At 42.7% G+C, this 26980-nt stretch overlaps 1 protein-coding gene and 1 non-coding gene across 4 annotated transcripts in view; one reads left to right on the top strand and one right to left on the bottom strand.

Moving 5' to 3' along the window:
• The window catches only part of ASTN1 (astrotactin 1), a 361638-nt gene that overhangs the window by 93485 nt on the left and 241173 nt on the right, over window positions 1-26980 (top strand). The gene's annotated exons all lie outside the window — the stretch shown is intronic.
• TRNAS-GGA (transfer RNA serine (anticodon GGA)) lies at window positions 18751-18823 on the bottom strand. The gene has a single exon. It is a non-coding gene; the product is annotated as a tRNA-Ser (tRNA).

Below are 26980 nucleotides of genomic sequence, written 5' to 3'. Positions count from 1 at the left end.
CTGTAGAGAACATCCTCATGTGCTTTAAGCAGGTGGGATGTGGAAAAATAGGAAATATGGTGCATTGATAAGAAGAAGAGGGGGTAAAATTATAAAAGGGGCGATGGGCAATGAATATGTAATGGTCCTAATATTTCAAATCCTACTAGTACCAATACCTTCGTCCAGACTGTAGTGGCTGAGCTGCCTCCAGTGTCAGGAGAGAGAGAGTAATGAAGGGAAGCCAGGAGTATTTAACACAAGGTGCTGGTGTTATTCTTCTGGTTTGTATCAAAAACACCTACCCTGAACAACTGATGAGTGGGAGGGAAATACACGCTATTGTGGCTCCTTTGAAGGGACGAGAAGGGTCACGTCCTGGCCCTGAGACTGGCCCTCGTTTCCACTTGCCTTTTCTTCTGCTCCAAAGTCTCCCAGCTGTACTCTTTGCATGTGTGTCCTTATGACAGAAAGATCAAGGGGCCACTTCAGAGGAGCTTAAACTTCAAACAGCCTTTTTCCAAAAATAACAAACGAGTAAGAAAGAGCTGTCTGTGAGCGAAAGCCTGAGCCAAATAAAAAGGCGTGGAATGAGACGGTGTAGAGGTGAAGGTCACCCAAGAGAGCCCGGAAGCCCACCCCTCTCACTTAACAGGAGAGGAAATTGAGGCCCAGTGAGGCCGTTCCCTTAGAGGACGGTGTTGTCCCTGTTCTCATCATTGCCCCTGACCCTTACACACCGCACACTTGCAGGTGAGTTCATCCATTCCCGTGGCTTCACCTTACCATCACTTGTACATGACCCCAGGGGATCTATTTCCATGCACCTGTCTACGGGGCCTTTCTACCTGGAGGTCCAACGTGTAAGTCAAAGTCAGCATGTCTGAGCCTTCACTGCGCAGCAAAGCTGCTCCCCAGGCCTTGCTCCCTCTTTGGATGAATGGCGCAAACCTCACACTGGCCTCTCAGGGTTCTTCCCTTCATCCCCACATCCAAGCAGTGATCCAGTCTGTTAATTCCTCCTGTTCCATTAGTCTCCTGACTTTTCTGGCTTCTTTCCATCGGGCAAACCCTTAACCCCTCTTAGCTTGAAGACTCTGTAGTGGTTGATCTTCCTGACTTTGATCTCAGGCCATCTGGTTTTTACATTCCAAAAGCACCTTTCTAAAAGCCTGAATCAGGTCTTGTCTTTCCATTCCCTTCTGTCTGGAGGATAAAGTTCAAACTCTTAAGCACGCCACACGGTTTACTCTGTAATGTGACCTCCAGTGATCTTATCAGCGTACGACAGCCTGCCCAGTGCCATCTTGATGTTCTGGGAGGTTGCCTTGCTATTATTACACAGCTCTGTAACATGGAGTGGGCTTCCCTATGGTTCAGATGGTAAAGAATCTGTCTACAGTGCGGGAGACCTGGGTTCGATCCCTGGGTCAGGAAGATCCCCTGGAGAAGGGACTGACAACCCACTCCAGTATTCTTGCCTGGAGAATTCCATGAACAGAGGAGCCTGGTGGGCTTCAGTCCATGAGGTCACAAAGAGTCGGACACGACTGAGCAACTAACATGCATAGCATGGAGTACCTTCCCTTCAACACGTACACTCTGCTGGGATAGCCACAATTATCTTTAAGCTTAGTGTAGATACCATCATTTCTTTAAAACCATTCTGATGCCCTCTCCTTAGGAAGATGGGGCTACTCTTTCCTTATACCCTCACTCCATCCGGGGAGCCAACTCATTAGAAAAGACCTTGATGCTGGCAAAGATTGAGGGCAGGAGGAGAAGGGGGCAACAGAGGACGATAAGTTGAATGGCATCACCGACACAATGGACATGAGTTTGAACAAACTCCAGGAGATAGTGAAGGACGAGGAAGCCTGGCATGCTGCACCCCATGGGGTTGGAAAGAGTCAGGCATGACTTGGCAACTGAACAACAACCACCATTCTGTATATACGTCTCGTATGGCCCCTTTATTTCATCCTTGGTTGTTGGTGTTTCCCTGTCCATTCTGGGATGTAAACTCCTTTGAGGCAGGTTTATTCATACTTGTAGTGAATAAACATTACATTTAGCCTCTGGCATTAAGTTGTGTGTGTGTGTGTGTGCACACGCACACGTGCACACTCTTTGTGTGCTCAGTCGCTAAATTGTGTCTGACTCTTTGCAACCCTGTGGACCATAGCCTGCCAGGCTTCTCTGTCCATGGAATTTTCCAGGCAAGAGTGCTGGAGTGGGTTGCAGTTTCCTACTCCAGGTAGCAGTAAGGTAGGATTCAATAAAATACTTTCCAAAGAAACAAGTGAATGCAAGTGCACACAGCCCACTAGTGATTCAGTCAAGAGAGATCCCTGGTTTTCCTCTTTCTAGTTCCTGTTTTCCTGACGATGCATATGATAGTCTTGGTAATGAAATGGGGCACTGACGCATGAACAGAGAGATCAATGGAAACTGCTGCCCAGGGAGAAGACCCTGGCATTTAAAGTGGTACCATCAGTGCATTTTCTCTACAAAAGTGAGCTTATTTTCAAGTTAAAATGTTAGAACTCACAAAACTAATTGGAAGTAAGTGAAGATGAATCTTCACTTTCTAGATTTGTTTTCTTTCTCTTGTGGCTCAATTATAGTTTAGTTGTCCAAGAAAAATACAGATGTGAAAGGTGCACACATGTATTAAGTGCCTGCCGTACACTTCACTCACGTATGGTTTCATTTAAGCCTCATACACCCTTCGAAGTGTATTATTATCTGCCTTTTACAGATGAAGACACAAGCTCCGAGGTGATGCAACTTGCCTAGGATCACATGACCAGCAAATGTCAGCGTTGGGAGTCTAACCACGTCTGTCTGATTCTAAAGTCCATTCTCTTTCCCCTTCACTACACTTCCTCCCTAGGGAGACAGAACAGAATTAGGGACATAAAATCTCAAGAAGTTTCACTAAAAGACATTCCTTTGTGACTCCAATAACAAATTGGACTGAAGAGGCAGGAGCTGTGAGTGCTAACTCTTACCCTGTTGCATGGTATGATATTGAGAAAGTCCATTAACCTCTTTTTTAAAAATTTCTTTTATTTATTTATTTTAATTGGAGGCTAATTACTTTACAATATTGTATTGGTTTTGCATTAACCTCTTATTTCCCATCTCTTTATATTCATAAATATGGGACACACAGACTTTCCTCATCAATCACTCAATTAATGAAAAAGAGTTTCTTCATAAGTGAATTTGTATCATTTGTTCCAGAAATGCATTTGCTGCAATTATTAAGCATAAAAGTGACCTTATTTATCTAAGAAACTAGTACTGGTCTAAAGGAGATAAGACAGCTGGTCTAGTGAAAATTAAGCAGTGGATAAAAAAAAATTGATTCCCTTTTTATTTAATTTTATAAAAAGTCTTCTTTGGGATGTGTGATGCCAATATTCTTTTACCCTTGGTGATAGGGCAGAAAATGGAGAAGAGAAGAGATGCTTAAGAGGAGAAGAGGAAGGACACAAGGAGTGTGGCTGTTAAACGTTTTACCTGCCAAATTGATTTTTTCCCTAGGTTTAATAACTCCGAGGTGGAAATTGACATTTTTGCTTGAGCTTTAAACACATAACATTCACAGCATTCATTGGACCTCAACAGATACTGGCTGTTGACAGAATTTGAATTTTGACAGTGGTTTTATATAGTGCAGGGAGTCTAAAATTAAATATACCGGACAGAGCAATAGAGAGAATATGCGAAATAGAAGCATCTTAGAATATTTTTTTAAATCTTTTCAAATTTTTTTTTGAGAGGCAGTATAACAGAAAGAGATTCTTTCTCTGGATTTCTTATGGGCTAATGCTCTGTGTGACCTTGTGCAAAATACTTAACTAAGTTTCTGTGATGTTTTAAATGAGGAGTGCATGTGTGCATTTATGCCCTTGAAGGATTGGGCGACTCTAAAATGAGGACAGCATCTCTAAGTTCCTTTGTAGTACATGTGTCTTTAGGTTTTATGATGGTGGGGATACTCAAGTTGGTTCCCGGGCACCTTTAGAGCATACTGGGTGATGTGGTAGCTGGAAGCAAGAGAAGGGAAATGGGGCCCAGATAATGGAAAACAATGGGAAAATAGTGACCAGGTCTCTTCCTTAAAATGGCAATACTTCTTTCTACATAGACCCTGACAAAAGAGGCTTTTAAGTTGGAAGGGAGAATTAACCCAAACTTCTAGAGGCTTTCTACAGGATGGAAACTCCTTGAGACATTTTTACAATAACCTCCATGATCAGGGTATGAAGGCTGGGAGAGACCCAGCTTGGCCCAGCACTTGGCCTTATAAATTGCTCCACACCCCACGCTGCCATTCTTCTGGGACCTGGGAAAGACACTAGGTCCTTCACCAGGGCTCTGTCATTTTACAGTCAGAATACTCTCTCAGTTATTCAATCCACTTCCCTTGTTTTATAAAAAGTCCAACCTTTATACACCTAATATGATTTAGTCCTGGTTTCATTTCCTGAATCTTTGTGTTGCTTTTTCTTCCTGGATCTCATGTTCAGTGCTGCCAGTTTCTTTGTCCCTGCAGGTGCAGACAAATTAGCATAAAGAGTAAGTTGCAGAATTAGAGAACAGCAAATTTGATTTCAAAGGCCATTTCAGATTGAGGTCCATTTGGTGGCATTAGAAGCAAAACTAATAAACAAACCAGATTTTTTTTTCCTACCCAAATTGATTTTTTTTTTTTTTACTTGACAGTATCCCTTTCAAAGTAGGATATTTTATCAAATTCTGATTTTAGCTGTCATGTACGGTGTTTTTGTTGTTCCCTTTCTCATTATTGCTGACTGTTAAAGTTAGGTGGGTTGGCAAAGGAAAATCTTTTCTTTTATAATAAAGGAGAATGTATTGCCATTCTATTGTCATTAGCTGCCTGCGTGTTTCACAACCTCACAGATGCAGCATCTTGTGGTTTGCCATTGTGCTACCGTGACTCCCATTTTGCAGATGGAAACAAAATTACAAAGAGACTACAGGGCCATAGCTAGACTGAAAAGGCGCACTTCTGAAAATAACCAGGGTGCCCGTTACTCTATCACTGTCTAAACATTTGTTCTAAACATGACTTCTCTCATGAAGAGTTATATGTATTTACCTGTTGTTCGGGGGTGGGGAGGGAGAGACTCTTCTGTAAACTGTGATAGGCGGTCAGAGGAGGCCTGGGCTGAGTGCTGTGATCAAGGCCTTCAGAGGAGAGGCCAGCGTCTGGAATTCTGTGAGCATTCTCTGAGATCCTCTGACGGGTACATCGCAGCGGGTAAGGTTCCTTTGATCGTAAGGTACAGTGACTGATGTCACTCCATGATGGAGAGTCCGTCTTGAGAGTCACTCACCTCCGCAGGAGGCAGTGGCCTCGAGGGAATAACAGGACATGAGCGACCTCCCAGGCCTCGAGGCAGGTGGACCCAGGTCCAGGATGGCACTCAGGGCTCCGCGAGGGGCTCTGGGGTCCTTCCTCTGCTGTCCTGCATGAATGTGCCTCTGCTCCTGCCAAGCGTTGGTCCTATCTGCCCCCCTGCCGTCTTGCCTAGCGTTTCCCTCTGTGCACTGTGTCTGCCCTCTACCTTGGAGCCTTGCTTACTCCTGTTTTTTCATCTCTCCAGCTTGAAGTGGCCATTATGGCCATGATCCATCTGTGCTTTTCCTATGCATCCCTCCAAGCTTGTTTCCACTGATTTAGCCCTGATCCCTTCCACATTCACTATTTCCAATTGCTAAGAGTGAGAGAATCTGGCTTGCTCAAGTTCATGGGCCGAGCTAACTCTATAGACAGGCTGTTCGCTGATGAGGTTCCCACCTTTTTTGTCCCCTAAGGCCAGTATGTTTGTTTGATTATTATCATTTTTGTATGACTTAAGATAGTTGGTTTCATTTTCATTTGTAAGCATTACAATAATTCCCATGCAAAAACCAAGACTGCATATGCTTGGTGTCAATTGGCCAAAATCCAACTTATGTGACTGGACATTCAGGATCAAAATCAAAATGTTTCTTGACCTTTCCAGTAGTAGAAATCATGGTCACCCTTTGAGAGATCTGCAGGCCCCTGATCTCCCAAACACTGCAGGCTGTCCTCGGGCTCTGGTGAAAGAAGGGCCTGAGGAAGGGGCAGGGTGAGGGGAGGGGCAGCTTACTGTGGGAGGAGCCTTGGGCAGGTGCTAGGATTGGCCTGCCTAGTGACTGGTCTACTCATCTTTCTCAACTTTCCTAATACCATTCTTCACCCAGGAGGAGTTGGCAGCCTGTAAAGAAATGACTGGAAATTAATTCCTAGGAGCTAAAATATTTTCAAGGTCAGAAAAGGAGAAATCATTAAAGTGGCCATAGCTCCCAGACACAGTATTAAGAGCTTTGCATTTACGACTTCATTCCCTGCTCACAACAGCTTTCTAAAGTAGATATCAGAGTCCTCACTGGGCTGAAATTACCTGTGCAAGACAAACCAGTACTGAGTAGAAAGGCTGATATTCAAACCAGGTCTGTCGGACTGCAAAATCAGGACTGCGAATCATATTTTTTTCATATCAAACTACATCTCTTCCACTAGCGTTTTCTTCACCTGAGTCAAATTAACCATCTATGAAATAGTTTGATTGGCAATGGAGCCCCTGAGATGGAGGGGAGGAGCTTGGGGGGTTCAGCAGCCAGGAGCCCGTACTCCCCCATTGTAGCGGTGGAGCTGCAGCGCCGCCCCCAGGTCCTTGCACCCCCCACAGCCGTGAACGCGCCCTGCGAAGCCTTCTCTGACTTAGATTAACACAGATCCATCATTAATATGACAAATAGGCGCACCTGCAGGCTTAATTGCTTCAATTTTCTTGAGTCACTGATAGGTTTATGGCCGGCCTCAATTCCAGTAAAACCGCAGCAATCTAGATGGGACGAAAGAGTGTCTTCCTCCAATCAATCTCTTGAACAGTCCCAGACTCCAGCCCTGATGACAGACTTTCTCTCTAGACAGGGTAATTAAAGAGGCCGAGCTGGCTACTTTTAGAAGCCCCTTCGTCTTAGTTTTATCATCTATAACACAATATTAGAAACTCTAGACGGGAAGAATCTTCCCCTCTCCCATCCCAAATGATTGGCCCTCCATCTTGGCCAAGGCTGTATTTCCGTCTCCATTCGTCTCACTCCAGAGGCCAGTCAGCTAGACTTTCTGGTTCACTCCCATAAGGAGAATGGAGATGGTGAAGGGTTTCCATTGCAGTTTAGGGATCCCTCACCTAAGACTGAAAGGTCTACCCAGATAAAAGAAAAGCTGCCTTTATACCAGAAGCTTTTTTCCTCCAAGTCCAGGTCTGGCTGTTCGTGAAAAACCGAAGATAACACAGAAATTAACGATAGACGAAACCTCTCACAAGAGGACAAAGCTATCTAGTCTATGTTTTGTACTAAAGGGACAACTTAAGTATCGAAATTGAAAAAAAAAAAAAAAAGTCAAGGATTTGGAAAACTCTGATAGGTTACCACGTAGGAAAAATGCACACTAAATAGAAATTTTTTGACCAAAAATAGATTTTTATAACCATCAGGGGGTAGGATATAAGGATATAGGATAAGATATAAAGAAATGATGCCAGGTGCTTCCCTGGTTAAGAATCAGCCTTGCAATGGAGGGAACGCGAGTCTGATCCTTGGTCGGCGAAGACACGTGCTGCCGGACACCTAAGCCCTTGCTCCGCACCCAGCACAGTCCAGGTAAATACAAAACAGAAACAGACTAACGTACTTCGAGAATGAACTTACGGGGCAGAGGTGAGAGGAGGGAGAGTTAGGGAGTTTGGGATGAACAGGTACACGGTGCTATATTTAAAGTGGATAACTAACAAGGACAGCACAGGGGAACTCTGCTTACTGTTACATGGCGGCCTGGCTGGGAGCAGGGTTTGAAGGAGAATGGATACAAGTGTATGCATGACTGAGTTCCTTTACTGTTCACCTGAAATATTCACATTGTTAATCAACTATACTCTAATACAAAATAAAGTTAAATAAAGTGACTTGGAATGAAAAAAGTCAATTCTGTTTATTTTTCACATCAGTTACATGTTGAAATAATAAGAGTTTGGATGTATTGGTATAAATAAAACCTAGCCTTAAAATTTAAATAAATAAAGTAAAATGTTTAAAAAAAAACACACAAAGGTCAGTCAGAAAAACCTTAGATTCTCTCATGATAATAAATGAGAAAATGTTAAAATTAACTGATGGAATGACTTTTCTTGTTTTGTATTGAAGAATTTGTGGATTTCCAGCAAGCATGTGACTTCCTAACATTTTAATTACTTAAACCAGTAATATTGAGGACAAAGAGTTCCCTAAACTGGGTAACAAGAACAGTTAAATTACTGGTGCTGCCTGAGACAGGCCCATGCATCCCAAAGAACCTCAGACATGAAGTTAGGGAAAGTGAGCAGAGTAATAGTTCAACCTTATCTGTCAGACCTTCCCTGTTTGTAAGGATTCTGAGCACTTACTGGGGACAAGCCATCAAAGTTGATGCTAATGGATGAGATCTGTAAGCACTTCTACAGTAATTGAACCTAACAGGCATGGAAGAGGTAAGCACAGTGGTGGAGGGGAGACTTAACAGTGGGAATCTAAAAAGGGAAGTCAAGTCTGAATGATCCTTGTTCTGTAGGGGTGTACCATACGTGTTGATCAAGGGCATCTACTTAGATTTTCAAAAAGCTCTGGCATGTTCTACCTTTGAAATGTATCTTTTTAAATGGTAAATTACAATCCTATTTTTTGGGCATGGAGTCTCAGTTATTAAAGCAGTAAATAATCCGTCTTCATGCAAGGTTTAGAGGATACTAACTTTATATACTAAGAAGTTGAATTGATGGAGACAGACTGCAAGAACATTAGAATCTATGTAGAGGTCAGAATGTAGAGGTCAGAAGAGAGCGTGGTGATTTTCATGTCATCAGCTTCAACGTAACGCTCTCCCAGATACAGACTCTACTTAGAGTTATAAAATAAACTATTCTTTTCCCTACCATTAATGACTCAGGAAAATAACCTAGAGTTTATTAAAATCATTTTCTGAAAACATTGACCTGATATGCTATCCTCTCTGAAAAAACAAGAATGAAATGGCATTATGAACGGTTTGGGAAACACAACAGCCCTCTACACTAAAGTAGAATCACGTTGATTTTTTTTTAACTAGGAATAAAAAAGCTATTCTTGTCACCGATCTTTAATGATCATAATATTAATAATAATTGCAACTCTTATTTCTCATATTTCAAAATATCCCCCTGTGCATTCTCACGTTTATGGCCCTGTGAGGTAGGTGTTTGTATAATTCCCATTTTTTTGAAAGACTGAGAAACTGAGGCCTACAGATTTCAGAAGTATTAGGTGCAAGAACCTTGTCTCAGGTTTTTCCATATTAAAGTCCTTCCTATTTCCACTATGCTGCATAAATCCACTCCAGAGAATGCATTTAATGAACCCAGAAAGGTGTACAGAAAGGCATCCGTAATGGTCAGCAGGGTGGTTGTGTGAAGGCAGAATAAAAAGCGTGACACATCCTAGACACGACAGCCAAATAAGGATGAAAGAAACATGAGTGAGTCTGTGGATACAAAGACTAAGAGAAGAATGTGATCCATATTTATCCCATGAAGTATATGTGATCTGGTTCACCAGAGACTCAACTGCCAAGACTCAAAGCTCTATTTGAAACCCACAAAAAGGTGGTACTGTTCAGTGTATAAGTCATGTCCAACTCTTTGTGACCCCATCATGAAAGTGAAAGGAAAGTGAAGTCGCTCAGTCGTGTCCGACTCTTTGCGACCCGTGGACTGTAGCCCACCAAGCTCCTCCGTCCATGGGATTCTCCAGGCAAGAATATTGGAGTGGGTTGCATCATGAGTGTAGGGCAAATGAAGAGTTCCACTTCACCCAGAAGGTATGATTCATAGGGAACTTATTTTCCAGTGTGTGGTACAATTAGAAAATATAGATGCAGTAAACAGAAAAAGATACTGAAAATTTTATGAATGAAAGAGATATAGTTGCTAAGGAGTTGAGATCAGCTTTTAAGGCTGATGTCAGAGTGGGTATAGGTCCCTGACAGAATGGTCTTCCAGCTCTGTGCCTTTCTGGCCACAATTTGAGAGCTACATGAGAAGCTATCAGCTGCCCCGAAGTTCTTGTCTTTGTGTCCTGACTGAAGTCTAATCATCCACTCATTTCACTTACCATCACTTGTGTTCACAGTTTAATGGCTTGATTGTGAAACATGGCTGTATTCCTTTAGAGTGTGCTCTTGCAGAAACAAGCTGAAAACCCAGCACCTTTTTTTGGTTATGCAAAACTCCACCAGCATTGTTTTAGTTGCATCTTCTAATTAACGGGCTAGTGCTACTAAGGAGAGAATAGAAATGTCAGTGCCACCTGTTAATTTCCTGATCTTTGGTTCTGGTAGGGTATGGAGGAGAACTAACCATAGGAAGTCACCTTGCAGTGGAAATATGTGTGGAGTGCTACTGAAAATTAAAAATTAAACTCTAGAAGAAATGTAATGCCTTTTAGGATATGGAAACCAAGGGCAGAAAACCAAGAGGAAGGGGGCAACGAAGACATAGTGAGCAAATAGGATGATTAGAAAATAGTCTTATAACAGAAACTATATGTCAAGATCTTTCATAGGGAAGAGGAAGGGAAGTATGGTGTTTCAGAGCTCAGACCCTGGAGCTACACAGCCTGTTTGAACCTAGTCTCTTCCACTTGCTAAATATATGATGCTAGACAAGTTACTTTACTTTTCTGTACCTCAGCCCTCTCACTTGTAGTTGTTATCCAACTCACAATTGCTCTGAAGATGAAATGAGTTAATATATTCCAAAGCCCTTAGATAATGCCTGACATACATACTTCAAAGGCATTAGCTATATTGTATATTGGGTTAATAGACAGTCTGGGGACTGATGCTTTTTCATGTACCCAGATAATGCTTTCCCACTCTTGACTTGATCAAGGTCAAAAAAAGGGAATATATAGACAGATTATCAAGTCCTGTTCGTGTGTCAGCCCTCCCCATTTTCAGGACCGTGAGGATAATAACAAGGACACCGCCTCACTTCTACCGCAGTGGTCAAGGGGGGCAAGAGTTGGACTCGATGTGTTGGCCTGCATGTTGATGATCCTGCTCTGGCCCTGTCTCTTACCCAGTGGCAAGTGGAAACAGTAAGGGTTCAGGAAGAGTGTGCTCCCTTCCTAGAGTCACAATGCCAAAGTCATGCCCAGTTACCTGACCTCTTGTGTCTCACTTCCCTAAGCCGGAGATGATGATAATAATAGTACCTGCCTTTTACCAGTCAAATAGCTTAATGAGAACGTATGTATTTAGCCCATTACCTACCACAGAGCTAGTGCTCAGTGTAAGTAGCTGTTGTGAAAAATAGTAATAATTATCCATTGTTGTACGTTATCTTGTTAGCTTCGGCCTGATCATCACATCACTGAGAACTTTATGAACACTGAACTTGGCCTGTGCAAAGCATGAATGAATGTAAACTCTTGTAATAGGGACTGGAAAAAAGGGGAAACCATCCTTGGCTCCATGATGTGCATATGGTTATCTGAACCCACAGGTTCAAACACGCACCCACCTAGCACAGAGAGGAGCTGGAGGAACGCAGGAAGTGTGAGGGGTGGTACTGTTGACCAATGCAAAGTGGCAGACCTGTTTTCTAAAATACACCCCTTGTGAGGAATACATGGCTCCCGCTTTTCACTGTCAATCCCATAATGGGTATTTTTGGGAGGACTGTAGAGGAGGGAGGGCTGTAGAATTAAGGTGGAGTAGGCAGAGGGCTTGGAGAAGGGAATGGCAACCCATTCCAGTATTCTTGCCTCAGAAATCCCATGGACAGAAGAACCCAGCCGGGTACAGTCCATGGGGTCGCAAAGAGTCTAACACGACTCTCACACACGCACACACAGGAAGAGCGCTATAAGAAAGAAAGAGGAGAAAAGTGGAAAGATGTCAGCAACTGGTACTGTCAATACTTTATTCCCAGCTGAGCAGCAACGTATTTTAGCAATCAAGTGCCCTTGTATTTCCTTTAAATCATTATCTTTCATCTGGCAGAGACTAGATGGCTAGATTAATATTTCCCTGGAGATATCTGTCAGGTTACCTAGAGGTCATCTTGACCTCTTTTCTAAGGAGCATTAACACAATAGCCTGCAGAAATGGGCCCAAGATAGTCTAGTGTCTTTAAACCAGTAGCTGGAATCCAGGAAGAAGCAGATCTGATCCCCCGGGGGAGTCTGTCACAGGGAAATCACATCAGCTTGTCGTGTGATTTGTATACTAGTATGAATTGGTTAATAACTCAATTTCATTCCCAGGTCTATAAGCCCAAACTCTTCAAACTCCTGATGGTGTTTATTATTGATGTGTATCTTCTGTGTATCTAATTCAGTAAGCTGACATACAAGCACAGTGGTTCATGATTTCTCAGTAAAATCAGCATCGCTTTGGTAGATAGCTCAGGTTGGTAGAAAGAGCACTGTGGGAGTCAGAAAGCTGGATTTGAGCCTTTTTGTCTCTGTCACCTCCAACCCTTGAGATCATCAGTTACCCTCTTTGGCCTTCAGTCCTAATTCTGTAAAACCTACCACCGCAGAGGACTGATGAATGAACAGAGAAGAGGCCTTATAAGAAAGGTCTTTTAAGTTGAAACACAGTGGTATAATAAGAATTTTCCATATGCACTAGAATGCTGTCTCACTCCCCTTTCTCGGGTTGAAGAACACAACAGAGACACAGAAGACTGCTACCACTTCTCAGCTTCACTTCATAGTAACTGATGATTCAGCCCCTAGTATGGTGATTGCAGGTTGAAAGAAGATAAAAAATAAAATCAGAGAATCTTAGGGTGAGAAGAGGCTTTAGAAGCTACTCTGACCCCTCTTTTCTGTAGGAGAAAGTGGTTTAGAGAAAAGAGCTTAGACAGATGACTGGCCAACTGTCTAAGGCTCCCTAAATGTATGTGTGCAAGAAGGCAGTGCTCAAGGTCAGCCAGGTGAGCTCACAGGTCTGTAGGAATGGGCTAGAAAGCCCTGTCTCCCATGTTAACCTTAAAAATGCATTCATTCCAATATACAGTGGGTATAGACAAACACCGTTTGATTGCACTTATACAAGGCATATAGAATAATCAAATTCAGGGTCAGAAAGTACATTGGTAGATGCCCAGGGGCAGAGGAGGGTTTAAGGGGGTGAACAGGGGGAGTGGAAAGTTAGTGTTTAATGGGGACGAAGTTTCAGTTTAGGAAGGTGAAAATTTTGTGAGATAGATGATGAGAGTTACACCAAAATGTGAATGTACTTAGTGCCACTGAACTGTACAGATAAACATGGTTAAAAAAGTATGTTTTATATTATATGGCATTTACCACAATAAAACAATTTAAAAATAAAGCTTTGTCCCCCAAGGAGAAAATGAGGATAGAAAGTTCCCCTTGAGTGCAATTCAGTTCAGTTCAGTTCAGTCAGTCGTGTCCAACTCTTTGTGACCCCATGGACTGCAGCATACCAGGCTTCCCTGTGCATCACCAACTCCCAAAGTATAATCAAACTCATGCCCATTGAGTCAGTGATGCCATCCAACCATCTCATCCTCTGTAGACTCCCACTCCTCCTGCCTTCAATCTTTCCCAGCATCAGGGTCTTTTTCAGTGAGTCAGTTCTTCTCATCAGGTGGCCAAAGTACTGGAGTTTCAGTTTCAGCACCAGTCATTCCAATGAATATTCAGGACTGATTTCCTTTAGGATGGACTGGTTGGATCTCCTTGCAGTCCAAGGGATTCTCAAGAGTCTTCTCCAACACCACAGTTCAAAAGCATCAATTCTTCAGTGCTCAGCTTTCTTTATAGTCCAACTCTCACATCCATACATGACTACTGGAAACACCATCACTTTGACTAGATGGACCTTTGTTTGTAAAGTAATGTCTCTGCTTTTTAATTTGCTGTCTAGGTTGGTCATAACTTTTCATCCAAGAAGCAAGTGTCTTTTAATTTAATGGCTGCAGTCACCACCTGCAGTGATTTTGGAGCCCAAGAAAATAAAGTCTGTCACTGTTTCCATTGTTTCCCTATCTATTTGTCATGAAGTGATGGAACCAGATGCCATGATCTTCGTTTTCTGAATGTTGAGCTTTAAGCCAACTTTTTCACTCTCCTCTTTCACTTTCATCAAGAGGCTCTTTAGTTCTTCTTCACTTTCTGCCATAAGGGTGGTGTCATCTGCATATCTGAGGTTATTGATATTTCTCCTGGAAATCTTGATCCCAGATTGTGCTTCATCCAGCCCAGAGTTTCTCATAATGTACTCTGCATATAACTTAAATAAGCAGGATGACAATATACAGCCTTGACATACTCCTTTCCCGATTTGGAACCAGTCTGTTGTTCCATGTCCCATTCTAACTGTTGCTTCTTGACCTGCATACAGATTTCTCAGGAGGCAGGTAAGGTGGCCTGGTATTCCCATCTCTTTCAGAATTTTCCGCAGTTTGTGGTGATCCACACAATCAAAGGCTGTGGCATAGTCAATAAAGCAGAAATAGATGTTTTTTCTGGAACTCTCTTGTTTTTTTGATGATCCAGCGGATCTTGGCAGTTTGATCTCTGTTTCCTCTGCCTTTTCTAAAACCAGCTTGAACATCTGGAAGATCACAGTTCATCTACTGTTGAAGCCTGTCTTCAAAAATTCTGAGCATTACTTTACTAGCATGTGAGATAGGCAATTGTGTGGTAGTTTGAGCATTCTTTGGGATTGGACTGAACACTGACCTTTTCTAGTCCTGTGGCCACTGCTGGGTTTTCCAAATTTGCTTGTAGATTGAGTGCAGTGCTTTCCCAGCATCATCTTTTTGGATTTGAAACAGCTCAACTGGAATTCCATCACCTCCACTAGCTTTGCTCATAGTGATGCTTCCTAAGACCCACTTGACTTTGCATTCCAGGATGTCTGGCTCTAGCTGAGTGATCACACCATCATGATTATCTGGGTTGTGAAGATCTTTTTTTATAATTTTTCTGTGTATTCTTGCCACTTCTTCTTAATATCTTCTGCTTCTGTTAGGTCTGTACCATTTCTGTCCTTTGTTGAGCCCATCTTTGCATGAAATGTCCCCTTGGTATCTCTAATTTCTTGAAGAGATCTCTAGTCTTTCCCATTCTGATGTTTTCCTCTATTTCTTTGCATGGATCACTGAAGAAGGCTTTCCCAGCTCTCCTTGTCATTCTTTGGAATTCTGCATTCAAATGGGTATATCTTTCCTTTTCACCTTTGCCTTTTGCTTCTCTTCTTTTCTCAGCAATTTTTAAGGCCTCCTCAGACAACCATTTTGCCTTTTTGCATATCTTTTTCTTGGGGATGATCTTGATCAGGGAATGTCTTAGAGGCTGAATGAAGCCTATTTCCTGTAGAAAAAAAATGGGTGTCACTAAGGATTTTGTGTCCAGGAACACACAGGGTCAATTACTGAGTGTTTTGCCTTACAGCAAGCTCAGGGGATTTGGCTGAGCTTGGGCCATGGATAGCTTGGGCATCCATGGGCACGGATAGCTTGACATCATCTGTGAAAGCCCCAGTGGCCAGATCTTAAAGCAGACAGTGTAAGTGAGATTTCATCAGAGATATCTAAGGAATGTTCAGTTTTTTAAGGAGCATTAGAGAGATATACAAGTATGACTTGGCCAAGTTCCTCACTGGAACTGAGCTGATTCTTAATGGTTTCTGGGCTTAAGAAGACATTTAAGCTTGTGACAGTTAAAGTTACACTTGGCTTAACTCTCCCAATGATTATTACTCAATTTTGGAATTTCTATGAATAACTCTAACAATGAAAACAAAAAACACAGTATTAATAATGACAGTATTGATGTTGATGGGTATTCATTGTATGCCATATATTGCTAAGCACTTTACTTCTATTATCTTGGGTTGAGATGTGTAAACACTCTCTTCCAACAACACAAGAGACAACTCTACACATGGACATCACCAGATAGTCTATACAAAATCAGACTGATTATATTCTTTGCAGCCAAAGATGGAGAAGCTCTATACAGTCAGCGAAAACAAGACAGGGAGCTGACTGTGGCTCAGATCATGAACTCCTTATTGCCAAATTTAGACTTAAATTGAAGAAAGTGGGGAAAACCACTAGACCATTCAGGTACAACATAAATCAAATCCCTTACAATTATACAGTGGAAGTGACAAGCAGATTCAAGGGATTAGATCTGATAGACAGAGCGCCTGAAGAACTATGGACACAGGTTTCTAACAGTGTACAGCAGGCAGTGATTAGAACCATCTCCAGAAAAAAGAAATGCAAAAAGGCAAACTGGTTGTTTGAGGCAGCCTTGCAAATAGCTGAGAAAAGAAGAGAAGTGCAAGGCAAAGAAGAAAAGGAAAGATACAGCCATCTGAATGCAGAGTTCCAAAGAATAGCAAAGAGAGATAAGAAAGCCTTCCTAGGTGATCAGTGAAAACAGATAGAGGAAAACAATACAATAGGAAAGACTAGAGATCTCTTAAAGAAAATTAGAGATACCAAGAGAACATTTTGTGCAAAGATGGGCACAATAAAGGACAGAAATATTATAGACCTAACAAAAGCAGAAGATATTAAGAAGAGGTGGCAAGAAAACACAGAATTATTCAAAAAAGATCTTCATGGCCCAGTTAGCCACAATGGTGTGATCACTCACATGGAGCCAGACATCCTGGAGTATGAGGTCTAGTGGGCCTTGGGAAGCATCACTACAAACAAAGCTCGTGGAGGTGATAGAATTCCAGCTGAGCTATTTCAAATCCTAAAAGATAATGCTGTGAAAGTGCTGCACTCAAAATGCCAGCAAATTTGGAAAATTCAGTAGTGGCCACGGGACTGGAAAAGGTCAGTTTTCATTCCAATCCCAAAGAAAGGCAATGCCAAAGAATGCTCAAACTACCACACAATTGCACTCATTCTCCAAGCTATGCTTCAACAGAACAGATAACTTCAAAAAGATGTTCAAGCTGGGTTTAGAAAAGGCAGAGGAACCAGATATCGAATTGCCAACATACGTTGGAAAAGAAAGAAAAAGCAAGAGAATTCCAGAAAAACATCCACTTCTGCTTCATTAACTATGCTAAAGCCTTTGACTGGTGGATCACAACAAACTGGAAAATTCTTTTTTTTTTCCTTTTTTAATATAAATTTATTTATTTTAACTGGAGGCTAGTTACTTTACAATGTTGTATTGGTTTTGGCATACATCAACATGAATCCACCATGGGTGTACATGTGTTCCCCATTCTGACCCCCCCTCCCACCTTCCTCCCCATACCATCCCTCTGCGTCATCCCAGTGCACCAGCCCCGAGCATCCTGTATCATGCATCAAACCTGGACTGGTGATTCATTTCGCATATGATATTATACATGTTTCAATGCCATTCTCCCAAATCATCCCACCCTCGCCCTCTCCCACAGAGTCCAAAAGACTGTTCTATACATCTGTGTCTCTTTTGCTGTCTCACATACAGGGTTATCGTTACCAACTTTCTAAATTCCATATATATGCATTAGTATACCATATTGGTGTTTTTCCTTCTGGCTTACTTCATTCTGTATAATAGACTCCAGTTTCATCCACCTCATTAGAACTGATTCAAATCTATTCTTTTTAATGGCTGAGTAATACTCCATTGTGCATATGTACCACAGCTTTCTTATCCATTCACCTGCTGATGGACATCTAGGTTGCTTCCATGTCCTGGCTATTATAAACAGTGCTGCGATGAACATTGGGGTACACGTGTCTCTTTCAATTCTGGTTTCGTTGGTGTGTATGCCCAGCAGTGGGGTTGCTGGGTCATAAAGCAGTTCTATTTGCAGTTTTTGAAGGACTCTCCACACTGTTCTCCATAGTGGCTGTACTAGTTTGCATTCCCACCAACAGTGTAAGAGGGTTCCCTTTTCTCCACACCCTCTCCAGCATTTATTGCTTGTAGACTTTTGGATCGCAGCCATTCTGACTGGCGTGAAATGGTACCTCATTGTGGTTTTGATTTGCATTTCTCTGATAATGAGTGATGTTGAGCATTTTTTCATGTGTTTGTTAGCCATCCGTATGTCTTCTTTGGAGAAATGTCTATTTAGTTCTTTGGCCCATTTTTTGATTGGGTCGTTTATTTTTCTGGAATTGAGCTGCATAAGTTGCTTGTATATTTTTGAGATTAGTTGTTTGTCAGTTGCTTCATTTGCTATTGTTTTCTCCCATTCAGAAGGCGGTCTTTTCACCTTACTTATAGTTTCCTTCTGGAAATTTCTTATAGAAATGGGAATACCAGACCACCTTATCTGCCTCCAGAGAAATTTGTATGCAGGTCAAGAACCAACAGTTAGAACCATACATGGAAGAACAGACTGGTTGAATATTGGGAAAGGAGTATGTCAAGGCTGTATATTCTCACACTGCTTATTTCACTTATATGCAGTACATCTTGAGAAATGCTGGGCTGGGTGAAGCACAATCTGGAATCAAGATTGCCAGGAGAAATATCAATAACTTCAGATAAAAGAAGTCACTTAGTCGTTTCCAACTCTTTGCAACCCCATGGACTGTAGCCTACCAGGCTCCTCCCTCCATGGGACTCTCCAGGCAAGAGTACTGGAGTGGGTTGCCATTTCCTTCTCCAGGGGATCTTCCTGACCCAGGGATTGAACCCGGGTCTCCTGCATTCCAGGCAGATGCTTTAACCTCTGAGCCACCAGGGAAGCCCAATATGCAGATGACACCACCCTTATGGCAGAAAGTGAAGAAGAACTAAAGAGCCTCTTGATGAAAGTGAAAGAGGAGAGTGAAAAAGCTGGCTTGAAACTCAACATTCAAAAAAACTGAGATCATGGCATCTGATCCCATCACTTTATTGCAAATAGATGGGGAAACAATGGAAACAGTGACAGATTTTATTCTCTTAGGCTTCAAAATCACTGCAGATGGTAATTGCAGCCATGAAATTAAGACACTTGCTTCTTGGAAGAAAAACTGAAAAACCTAGACAGCATATTAAAAAGCAGAGACATTACTTTACCAACAAATGTTCGTCTTGTCAAAGCTATGGTTTTTCCAGTAGTCATGGATGGATGTGAGAGATGGACTATAAAGAAAGCTGACTGCCAAAGAATTGATGCTTTTGAACTGTGGTGTTGGAAAAGACTCTTGAGAGTCCCTTGGACTGCAAGGAGATCCAACCAGTCCATCCTAAAGGAAATCAGTCCTGAATATTCATTGGAATGACTGATGCTGAAACTGAAACTCCAGTACTTTGGCCACCTGATGCGAAGCACTGACTTGTTAGAAAAGACCCTGGTGCTAGGAAAGTTGAAGGCAGGAGGAGAAGGGGATGACAGAGGATGAGATGGTTGGATGCCATCACCGACTTGATGCACGTGAGTTTCAGCAAGCTCCAGGAGTTGGTGATGGACAGGGAAGCCTGGCATACTGCAGTCAATGGGGTCGCAAAGAGTCGGACACGACTGAGCGACTGAACTGACTGAGAAGTGTAAAATGAGGGAATGGGGACTGAAGTAGTGGAAAAGAACCATAGCCTTGAAGCCAAAAGACACAGGAATTTTCCCCTCTAACTTTAGTATTTATAACTGGGTGAACTTGGTCAAGTAGGTTGACTTTTCTGGGGTTCCTTGTTTGTAAAATGGGAATTTCAGTTCAGTTCAGTTCAGTCTCTCAGTTGTGTCCGACTCTTTGCGACCCCATGAATCGCAGCATGCCAGGCCTCCCTGTCCATCACCATCTCCCGGAGTTCACTCAGACTCATGTCCATCCAGTCAGTGATGCCATCCAGTCATCTCATCCTCTGTTTTCCCCTTCTCCTCCTGCCCCCAATCCCTCCCAGCATCAGAGTCTTTTCCAATGAGTCAACTCTTCGCACGAGATGGCCAAAGTACTGGAGTTTCAGCTTTAGCATCATTCCTTCCAAAGAAATCCCAGGGCTGATTTCCTTCAGAATGGACTGGTTGGATCTCCTTGCAGTCCAAGGGACTCTCAAGAGTCTTCTCCAACACCACAGTTCAAAAGCATCAATTCTTCAGCACTCAGCCTTCTTCACAGTCCAACTCTCACATCCATACATAACTACTGGAAAAACAATAGCCTTGACTAGATGGCCCTTAGTTGGCAAAGTAATGTCTCTGCTTTTTAATATGCTCTCTAGGTTGGTCATAACTTTTCTTCCAAGGAGTAAGCGTCTTTTGATTTCATGGCTGCAGTCACCATCTGCAGTGATTTTGGAGCCCAAAACAATAAAGTCTGACACTGTTTCCACTGTTTCCCCATCTATTTCACATGAAGTGATGGGACCAGATGCCATGATCTTCGTTTTCTGAATGTTGAGGTTGAAGCCAACTTTTCCACTCTGCTCTTTCACTTCATCAAGAGGCTTTTGAGTTCCTCTTCACTTTCTGCCATAAGGGTGGTGTCATCTGCATATCTGAGGTTATTGATATTTCTCCCTGCAATCTTGATTCCAGCTTGTGTTTCTTCCAGTCCAGCGTTTCTCAATATAAATACCCCCATTAAAGCATGGTTAAAGGTTAAATTAGCTCATGAATGTTGAAAAGGCTTCTTTGCAGAGGCAGCTCGTAATAGTTACATCATTGCTTATTGAGTTGAATCACAGATGATAAGAACAGAAATACAAGGGTATGAAAACTAATTAGAAATGGAAATGAATGAAGACAGTTTAGGAGAAGCAGAGGGCTAGTCTCCTTATCTAATCATGTGCAGGTGATATTTTGTCATTATCATTCTCTTTTCCGATCCATTTTATAAGGTGAGAGCTAATGAGGGAACGTCACTGTTTGAGATCAGAGAATTATAGCAGATACTAAACTCTTTGTCAATAAAAGACAGGAGTACAAGAGGGAGGACTGAGAGTAAACATAGCTCTCACTGGATCTACCAGACAGCTTCCTTGCAATCACCCTGTAACCAGGGTCCTGGTTTTCTCAAACCCATGTGTCCATATTGCTTTCAATGCCACACTGCAGCCAAGTGGCCCCGCAGGACTTGCAAAGCTCAAATCAGAATTCCGATTGTGAGACTGCAGGCTTGAAAATGACTTATTCTCATTACAATGTACAAAATGATCCATAAATATGTATTTTAATATTACAGAGTTTAAATATTATTACACATCTTACTTGATGTCAGATTTTGTTAAATGTGTGCCGTTATCTCAATTTACAAAGGTCAGTCAGATGGCAGTGGAGAATAGAACTAGATATATTTAAAAATCTTTTACCCGTACATCTGTAGCCCAGATAACCCTGCCTTTTTCAAAGAATTTTGGGCTTTTTTTTCCCCTTTCAAATGAGACTTTAATGAGTATCATGTGGAAAAACTCTTTGCAGAGGTTTGAAAAGATCCAGAGAAACAGTGTTGTAGGAACAAGCAAAGCATTTTGGATCAAATCATAAGCCATTTGAATGTCTCCTCATCTCTCTGGTTGTGTCAGAACCTTTCGGCCACATTTTCCCCCCACAGGAATATTTTCATCTTCATGGCTAGGTAAATAGAATGTTCGAAGAGTTGCTCAATTGCTATTCATGCCAGCACACAGTAGCACAGAGTGACCTACTTCAGCAGCATCCATAGAAAGCTTCACTGCTTTCCATCAAGTCTGATTTACAAAACCACCCTCTACTTTCTGCAGCTTCTGCCCCCACCCACCCCCAGAGACAACATACTATATGAGTCCTTATTTCTCTCTCTCCCATCACTCCATCTTTCCATATCTGTTTATTTTAATCCATTGTAAACCTCTCCAGAAAACAGAGAAGTGGATGGGTAAGCAGCTTTTAAGGAAGCTGACATTTCTGATTTTTAGAATATAGCTCTATAAAGGGCTATTGGTGAGGCTGCAGAGAGAGATCAGATGCAATTTTCTTATTTAGACTACCCTTGTCCACATAAACACGAAAAGTAAAAAGTCATTGGAGACCCTTTGTTGACATCTGTAGGCTAGATAATTCTTTCTTACTGGGGGGGCCACTAATTAGAGTTCCCTCTAAGTCACTATTGTTCCCTATAGGTCCCTGTCTTGAATTTAATGTAACCAGTCTATAAACTGATAGGCTGGACTAAGCTGGAAGCATCCCAAAGCCCAGGAGGAAAGTCTGATTTGGAAAAACTTCCAGAGACGTTTATCTAGTTGGCATGCAGAAATTTACTCAGCCTGCACCTGATTTGGGGTGTGACTAGAGCCAGTGTCATTGAATACCATGGTTAAAACTGGGAGGGGTTGGTCCTCAGAGACCTCCTAGTCTCATCATTTGAAGATGAGAAAAGTGGGCTCTGGGGAAATTACAGCAACCTCATTCTCCTGCATCCCCCACCCCCACCCCCACCCCAATGCAAAGTTCTCTTTAACCTGCCATTCCATTTCTCATCACGCGATCATTAATGATTTGAGGCTGTCTTATTTTTGCCATTGAGAACAAATGTCACCAAGCAGAGGAAATAGAAATTCAATTATCCCTCTCCTGGTCAGAAGTGGAAATTTCTATTCCAGATCTCAGAAAGTCAAAAAGATTCCAGTTACTTGAAAAAGGAACATCTTGTTCTTCTGTTGGGCGAGAGATTCTTAAATTTTAAGCCATTTTGCTGTGAAGCTTTTTGCTCATATAGTTGTGTGTGGGGGCAGAGGAGTGAGAATGAGATAATAAGCAGCAGCTCCATGGTCGACTGTGAGTTGAATAGAAGAACCACAAAGAGAGCTCCATTTCCAGTTGTGTTCTGGACATCTTTACAAAAGAATGACCTGGCTGTGTTATCTCTCACTTGACTGTTCACTTAGCCAGGCCTATGTAGGCACAAACTTCGGGCAAATCATTGGTGTTCCTGGCATCTGTGCTGGTGGATTTTTTTAGACCTAGTAGGGCACCTTATTGTATGTGGCTCTCTCTCTGGGATGTGGGATTGCATCACTTCAGAACTCCGTACCAGATGGTACCGGCGGCGAGAGATGTGGAGACCCAGCCAACTCAACCCCTGGGATATTGTTTCTCTGGCTGGTCTCCTGTCCGCGCGTCTCCTGACTTTGTCCTTTTTCTCTGCATCCCTCTCCTTTGCCTGATTTTCATCTGTCCCTTATCCGTCTTCACAGATGGCCAGGACACTCATGTCCTGCTCTCATTATGTTTATGGAACATGTTGGGGTCTTTAGAGGCTGCTGTTCCAGAAGCAATAAAGACTTGGGTCACGTTTGATACCAGAGTAAAGATTTACAGGATAATTAGTGATCCTCTGCTGTTATTAACCCCTGACCTTTAGCAGGTTATTTTCTTACAGAGGTGTTGAAAGTTACTGCCACTGTTAACAGTTTCAGTCTGAACACCATAATGAGACCATGTGGGAAACATAGACCTACCATTAATATCTTTCAAACTCTGAAGTGGGTGGTGGGGGCGATTAAAAGAAGAATGGAAGAAAAAGGTGTAATTCTATCACAGACCTACCTTTGGTCTCCTTAATATTAGTCGCTGATGGACAAGACCCACTCGTTATCCTTAGTTTGGGATAGTTAGCTTATCACCACTAAAGTTCTGAGCTTAATCCTTGTGGCAGAGCCAAACTCCAGACGGCAGCTTAGATAACAGAGGTTGGACGGGTGGCGAGATTCTATTTTTAGAGATGTTCCCTTTCGCTTGTAATTCTTTCATAAAGAATATGAGGCTCTTCACAATACCACACTTAATAGAACTGAAAAAACAACCAAGCAAAACTAATAACCCACAGACACTCCCCCTCCAATCCCCTAATGGCAGGGAATTTCATGGTTGTGCATTTTATTTGTCTTCCAATTGATCCAGTCCTTTTCTAACTCTGCTCTGGGGAGCCCCTTCTGAAGCCATATTAGATTTGGTTTGGAGACAAGGTTTTTAAAATTAACGGTGAATTTAAAAATCCTGATCTAAGCAAAGTCTCCTAATAGTCATGGCCATCAGGGGGTATCACCCTCGATCTTGAAAGACTGCGGGGTCAGTTCATCAGGTGCCCTTAACAAGGGGCTAAAATGGACATGTTAATGCTTCCTTCTGGCTTGACCTCAACACCTGAGCCACCTCATTACTGCTCAGCTGGATTTAGCGTGAAACTCGGCCTTGCCAGGAGAGGGAAAGGGGACCCAGAATGCCAGGTCTGCTCTAAGCCACTCTCAAGTTATTCAGTGAATTAAAGGATCTTTGAGAATTTCCCAGGTTCGAATCCACATTTGACTTTAAATTGCCAGATTCTTTGAAAGAGGACATCAAGCATCTGGTCCTCGATGAAGTTGTCCTTTGGGCAGATTCTGATACTCTGATGTGATGTGTCGTCTTGGCAGGTCAGTTCAGGGACTCTCAGCATGAAGCGATGCCTAAAGAAGGACCAGGGATTTCTGCAGTGAGTTTTGGGTATCCTAAGCTAACCCCTCAGAAAGACAGTGTGGCAAGCTCACGGCACGCAGGCTAACATTAGAACAATGACTAAGGCCTATTTAAGAGTGAGTTCATCTCACTCTCCTCCTGTCTGCCTTTGCCCATCCCAGGTTATTCTGTAGTATGACTTTCTTTGCCTAAGGTCGTGTCTTCCTGGTTCTCTATTGTGTGCAGAAAAGCTCCAAGGTTTCTTTCTTAGAATCTACATATCTATACCAGCCTGGATGAGAACCTTTCTCACCAACCTGAGGTCTAGTCTGAAGATGGGCCTGGCCCCTAAAGTCTCTGATCACATCATCCCTAACGTGTCTACTGTGTGCTCAGAGGAAGGAGAGAGGGAGAATGAAGTTAGACTGGAGTGAAGATTTGACATTGCTTGGGACATTGAAATCATTGTCTTTTAAGGTGCTCACCAGAAGCACACCCTTTGGATTTAGAATTGTGGAGTGGCAACTTACAAAAGGATCTTAAAATTCGTTGCCACAGCTCCTCCGTATACAGAGAAGAAAACTCAAAGTCTGGTGTCTCATTTAAGGTTCGCCCAGACCGAGGTCTCTTAGTATTGTGGTCTCTGTGGAATAGAGGATCAGCATTACAGTGGGACTGTGGCCGAGTCTCATCTGTCTGCTGCTCTTTCTATAATCATGGCTTTATTCATCCTTCTGTTTAATAAAGCCATGGGTGATTTTACATTAGGGCTCAACTCCTTCAACTGGCGTTCACAACTTTTACAGTTGACCCCAATCTGGCTTTTCAGCCCCAGTCCTCCACTGCTGCCCTGCGTGTCTTCACTCTGCAGCATAACCAGACCTCCCGCAGCTCTGCAAGCGTGCATCACCTGCTGTTCTTTATACACACTGTCCTCTTCATCTCGAATTGCCTCCCAACACTTCTTCCCATTTTATCCCTTCCCGAGGGAACAGGCCCAGCCAAGTTCCACCCTCTCACCCAGCACTGCTGTTACTGTTTAGAGTAGCTATTCATGGCTCTGTCTTCAGTTTCTTACTAGACCAACACCTCCTTGACAGCAGAAAACCTGTAGCACAACTTGCCAAATGTGGAAAATGGAGCGGACTTTCCAGGTGGCTCAGTGGTAAAGAATCCGCCTGCCAGTGGAAGAGATGTGGGTTTTATTCCTGGGTCGGAAAGATGCCCTGGAGGAGGAAATGGCAGCCCACTCCAGTATTCTTGCCTGGGAAATCCCATGGGCAGAGGAACCTGGCAGGTGACGGTCCATGGGGTCATAGAGTCAGACACGGCTGAGCGACTAAACATCAATGACAGAGTGTTCTCCAAGGATCTTGGTTGAATACAAGAATAAATGGCATCCTGGTTTCTGTGTATTTCAGGTATTCAGAAATTCTGGAGGTGCTGAGATCCATAAGGTTTATGGAGGGGAAGTGTGGAAGGACTGGGACGCTAAAAGTGAGGGCAGTCCTGCCTCTCTGGAGATCTCAGTGCCACAGTATGATAGATGGCCATTGGTGGTACCTTGAGATGACAGTGCAGGCTCCTCTTGGCACTTGTTTCACTCAGTACACTGGCAAAGGCTCTGTTGGAGCCTCATCCACAGCCCTCAGGAGGCCTTGGACTAAAGTAACTATTTGATCACTTCCCATATTTGCTCCTTCAGAGTCCCAGGTCAGGTTTGCATTGGTCAAGCAATTTCTGAGCATTTATTATTCTTGAGCCATTTTGCTGACATCCAGACCAATGCGATTACACTGGTGTTCCAAGCCTCTGATCTCAGCCCCGCTGTGATGAAATTCACAAGACATTTACTGTCCCTGTGTGTTTTTTCTTTGGTTAACCCAGGCCAGATCGAGCATAAGTAAATAACTTCCTGGTTTAGCATTTTAGCTCTCCCATGCCAGATGTTGCCAGGAGAGGTGGGAAAAAGCCAAGGAGGAACCTATCATTCTGTAATTATGTTTAATCTAAAAAATGACAGCCACCTTCACTGACAGGTATGGTAACTTCCTTCTTTCGCCCATTGCCCTCTATGATGGTTCTGGTCTGGACAGAAACAGAATATAATTTTCCAAAGGAATTTGGCATCAACCACTCATAGATAGGTTCAGAGGGCTGAACTGGAAACCAAGGCTAGAGATTCTGTGTTCTCAGCCCACCTCCCCGTATACCCACGGCCCTTATTCCTTCCTTGTTACCATCACCCCTAGGATTTTGAAGCAGAACTCCTTCCTTCTCAAAAACAGTCTTGGCTGCCTCTGGGTGAAGGGTTTCTTCTGGGGGTGATGAAAAGTTTCTGGATTAGAGTGGTGATGGTTGCACAACTTTGTGAATATGCTAAAACCCACTGAATTGTATATATTTGAGAGGGTGAATTTTATGGTTTGTGAATTATATTTCAATTGTAAAATAACTCATGGAATACCAAGACTTTGTGCAAAGAATTAAAGTACTACAGCACAAAAA

The sequence above is a fragment of the Ovis aries genome, chromosome 12 (assembly GCF_016772045.2).
Source record: "Ovis aries strain OAR_USU_Benz2616 breed Rambouillet chromosome 12, ARS-UI_Ramb_v3.0, whole genome shotgun sequence".
Lineage (NCBI taxonomy): Eukaryota > Metazoa > Chordata > Mammalia > Artiodactyla > Bovidae > Ovis > Ovis aries.
This window is presented reverse-complemented; position numbering and strand designations above follow the sequence as displayed.